General features: G+C 35.8%; 1 pseudogene; it reads left to right on the top strand.

The window, feature by feature from the left end:
• The first annotated feature begins 3,145 nt into the window (after positions 1-3,145).
• LOC143990117 (large ribosomal subunit protein eL43 pseudogene) lies at positions 3,146-3,421 on the top strand (annotated as a pseudogene).
• Positions 3,422-5,031: the final 1,610 nt, after the last annotated feature.

The raw sequence follows: 5,031 nt of genomic DNA, 5'->3' as shown, positions 1-5,031 counted from the left end.
GGGCCACTTTTGAGGGGTAAAAAAAACAATCCCTTCAGGGTGATCATTTGTTGCAGATTCCTACCTTTTTCTCTTTTGAGGAAATTGTTGTTTGTTTCACTATGTCCTTTGCAAACGGATTTTTGAATGTTAGGGTTTGCACACAGATAATTTCCCGGTGCGCTCGCAGTGTTCTAACTGGGAAACCTGCATCCCTGTAGTAGATAAGCCCTAGGAACCGTCTCACTAAAAATGAAATTTCTATTGCAGAGGATGCCTAAATGTCACTCATATATTATGAGTTTTTATAGCAGTTTTTATTCTTGTACACTATGCACCACATGCGCCACATGGAGCTAGGTGCCAGGGATGATGCACAAGAGTGACATAATCAGGCACTGCCCAGACAGCAGAGAACCCAGAAGTAGTAGTAAGGAAATGGCAGAGGGCACACTTTGCACATTACAGAAAAAGGTCCATAAATTACAAAATGGCGTGTGTAACATTTGTAAACACCAAATAACTTTTTTTTTATGAAAAGTGAGTTTTCCTTTACCATGTATGGTAAAAAGGACTCATATATAATCAATAATGACACTAAAATGTGTACAAAATAACAAAAAATAAAAAAGGTAATTAATCTCCTATATCACCCTAGATATGCTTTTCTTTAGCCACTTACCGACCACAATACACACAGGCATATATATATATATATATATATATATATATATATATATATATATATATATATATATATATATATATATATATATATATATATATATATATATATATATATATATATATATATATATATATATATGCGTTGCGGTTTGCAAGTGGTTTACCAGGATTATGGCTGAAGATATCAGCCATAACACTGGTACTGTTTTGTGGAGCCAGCAGCTGGCTTTCTCATGAAAGCATTCTGAGCAGTTCATAAGCCCTGCTGCTCGTTGGTGTTTCTCTGGCTTACCCTTTCTGCAGGTTCGCCAAGAAATTAAACGGCTGCTCTCATAGGCGATCAAAGAGTGAATACGTTTGATCAACTCTATGGCCTTGGAGGACCAGAGCGACGTCATGATGTAATTGCCGGTCCAGGCTGCAAGTAAAAAATATTTTCTTTTTAAACCAAAAGATGAAAATATATAATTTTTTTCTTTTTGACCCAAGATCTCTCCGTAAAGAGCACCTTCCACCCTTTTTTCTATTACAAGGGATGTTTACATTGTGATAAAAAAAAAAAAAAATGAACAGTGTAAAAATAAAAAATAAAAAGCAAAATAAATAAGAGAAACATTTTTTAAGCATCCCCATCCCTCCGTGCTCGCGGTCAGAAGCTAACATATATATAAGTTGCGCATACATATGTAAACGGCGTTTGCACCACACATGTCAGGTATCGCTGTGAAAATTAGAGCAAGAGCAATAATTTTATCACTAGACCCCCTCTGAAACTCTAAACAAGTAACCTGTAAAGGTGTTTAAAAAGTAGATTTTTAGGTACTGTAGTTTGCTGCCATTTGCTGCCATTCTAGTGTGACATGTTAGGTATCTTTTTACCCGGCTTAACATTATCTTTCACATTTTACAAAACAATAGGGGTAAATATTGTGTTTTTTTATTATTATTATTCATTAAAGTGTATTTATTTTAAAAGAAAGTGCGTTCGCAAAAACGCTGTGCAAATACCGTGTGACATAAAAAATTGCAATGATTGCTATTTTATTCCCTAGGGTCTCTACTAAAAAAAATGTATAATATAAATGTATCATTTTTGGGGGTTATAAGTAATTTTCTAGCAAAAAATACTGATTTAAACTTGTAAACAAAAAGTGCCAGAAAAAGCCTGGTTGGCCAGTTGCCAGCATGGGCCAACTAATAGACTAACATTGTATATAGGTACTCTGGAAGCATGAAGCTACATAGAGCTGTATCTATTCCGCAGTGAAAAGTTTCTGCCCATATAGAGATCCGTCATAGCATTGGTATACTGTATATGTCAATAACAAATAACTACAATAAATATGTTTTAAAAATAATTTCTGCTAAATGGTTAAAAAAAGGAGAATAATCGTTAAAGTACTTGTTGCTTCTATGTGATGTGCTCTGTTAATTACGCTAAATGTTAGGCTGTAGGATACCTGTTTTACATGCCCGCCAATCAACTCACACTAGGAAAATAATAAGAAGTCTATGCTAGTAAAAAGGCCAGATAATTTAACTCAGTGACACATGGTGACATTCAGAAATTGCACAGCTATTTTAAAATGCAGAAAATCTTAGACAAGATCAACAATGCAGAGAAGACAGCTGCTGTCATCCTAATTTAAATGCAAAAACACTAGGTTGTCCCCAGAAAACAAGATTTTCCATTTTAATCATTCTACAGCACTTTTTTCATTTATGTTAATGACTCACAATCCAATGACCACAAAACAACAATACACAAGGGTGTTGTTTGTTTTTTGTTTTGTTTTTTAGCAACTCCTGCAAGCACAATAAATTCATGCCAACTCTACATATAGTACTCACTGCCAAGTCGATTCATCTTGCTCCAGGTTGGTTGCTTTGAAAAAAAAAATGAATCCAGTGGATCAGCATGCTGGCAAGGTGACCTGCATGTATAGCCGTGGCAGCAATAATCATGCAGATAACCTATTTTACTGATGACAGTTATAGTTATATTTATAAGATTTTTTTTCACTAATGAATCACCTGTTGTTTTCCAATTCTGTAATTTATATACATATACTGTATATAAAATAATGAAACAACCTCAACTGATTTTAAAGCAAGTGATAAGCATATTATGACTTTGGAATGTACTTCTTATGCTTTCTTAGAAGATTGTGTTGAAATAATAACACTTAGATAATCTATTTATATTGGTGTATGTGAGTTTTGTACTATGCTTTCGGACCTCCTCCATCACTGATTCATATTTTGCGGCACCACTGTTGCTGTGTTTAGAACGCAACTACCAGCATCTACAAATCAGGGTTAATTTACTAAAGTCAAATAGACTATTCACTTTGCAAGTGATTTTGCACCGCTTAGTGAATGTGGTGAATTTTCACTTTCCAAAGATTATCTAATCACATACAATGAAAATAAAAATACAGCATGATTAGCTCCCTTTCTGCTCAGGTCCTAGTGGAAGATGGCCAAACGCAAGACAATTGGCATTGTGGGTAAATATGGAACCTGGTATGGTGCTTCCCTAAGGAAAATGGTCAAGAAAATTGAAATCGGCCAACATGTCAAGTGCACTTACTTCTTCTGTGCCAAGACCAAAATAAAGAGGAAGGCTGTAGGAATCTGGCACTGTGGTTCTTGCATGAAAATTGTAGCTGGAGGTGCCTGGACCTACAACACCACATTGGCCATCACAGTGAAATCTGCCATCAGAAGACTGAAGGAATTGAAAGACAAATAGATCAACCATCCTTCTGAAGTTTTGCTCCCCCTCTGTTTTTTCTGGACGGTTCTTTAATAAAGGATGTCCTGTAAAATGGGGGGGGGGGGGGGGGAATACAGCATGATTAAATGGTGGAAGTCAGCAGAGCATCACCTCATGCACTGAGCTCGGAGGAAAATGCTTTCTTGTGAAGTGTAATTTCTCTTGATAAGAGAGCAGCCTATTTGCCTTTAGTAAATCAACTTCACTGTCCTAAATAAGTCTTTAATAAACTGCAGATTAGCCCTAATCCAGCAGTTGTTGAAAATATACTAGCTTGTTTACTGTATCAATGTAAGCTTAAAGAGTGAGGTGTTTTTCCAAAAAGGTTTTTGGATGCCCCTAATAAATTATGAGAATTTGTAAGACAAACAATTGATGCATTGGAAGACCACTCAACCAAATCAGAGGGATTGCATTGTAACACCCTATATACAAAGGCACAATATGTAAGCTATATATGCATACATAAGCCAGAAAATGGGTTCTATTTATGGTGATCACCTTTTAGGGTTTAAAGTCTACTCTGTCATTGAACCCCATTGTATCTCCACAAATATCCCTTCCCTTATTTTTACCACCTTATCCCAATTTTAACTACAACAACAGGTTGTCAAAGCCATTTTAGTAGAATGCCGAAAGAAAAGTCTATGAATGTATTCATTCGCTTTGGCTTCAAGCCATTCCAAATAGATGCAATTTAACTTTTTTCTGTCTATGACTTATATACTATTGACATTTTTAGCTTCATCAAGGTAACTGATAAAGATATACATACAGTATCTCACAAAAGTGAGTACACCCCTCACATTTTTGTAAATATTTTATTATATTTTTTCATGTGACAACACTGAAGAAATGACCCTTTGCTACAATGTAAAGTAGTGAGTGTACAGCTTATTTCACTAATCCCAAAACGTATCACACGTATACCATTAGAGATTTCAATTCTTGTGACACCTTAGGAGTTGTTTGTGCCATTAAATGTCCTTGCAATTTAATTTACATTTGTAGAACTAAAAGAGCACTCAAAGTCAGGATGAAGGAATATGTGAGGAACATTAGGAATGGATTTAATAATCACCATATATCCATCCATTTTAGAGATAAGCATAACAAAAACCCAGAAGGTTTACAATTCTGGGGCATAGAGGCTCCCAAGCATCATTGGAGAGGCTGTGATTACATTGGAGAAGTCATGGTGGATACATCAGATGGGGTCTCTTGCTCTGGGGGGGAGGGGGGGGGGTTGAACAAGGAGTTTGACCTTCAATGTTTTAATGGTTTAATGCCACTCATGGTTCAGTATATTTTTATTTTTGTCAGGTGGCTATTTTTATTTGACCCAGTTTTCTGGGTACATGGTATATTGAAAATATTGAGACAATTCATTTTCTATCTTGTTATTTCTTTTTGGATACCCTTACTAATTTATTTTCTAACAATCATAACTTCTACGTAGACTGGATGGGGGCTATTACCAGCTAGGGATGGGCCAAATAGACTCCTGTTTGGTTCGCACCAGAACTTCCGAACACCGTGAAAGTTCGGACTCACATAACGAACCCCTATTAAATCAATGGGACCCA

This window comes from Lithobates pipiens, unplaced genomic scaffold (assembly GCF_037356315.1).
Source record: "Lithobates pipiens isolate NorthernLeopardFrog02 unplaced genomic scaffold, aLitPip1_a1.2 Scaffold_18, whole genome shotgun sequence".
In the NCBI taxonomy this organism is placed as follows: Eukaryota; Metazoa; Chordata; class Amphibia; order Anura; family Ranidae; genus Lithobates; species Lithobates pipiens.
The sequence above is the reverse complement of the archived record's forward strand: the minus strand, read 5'-3'. Positions and strand labels throughout refer to the sequence as shown.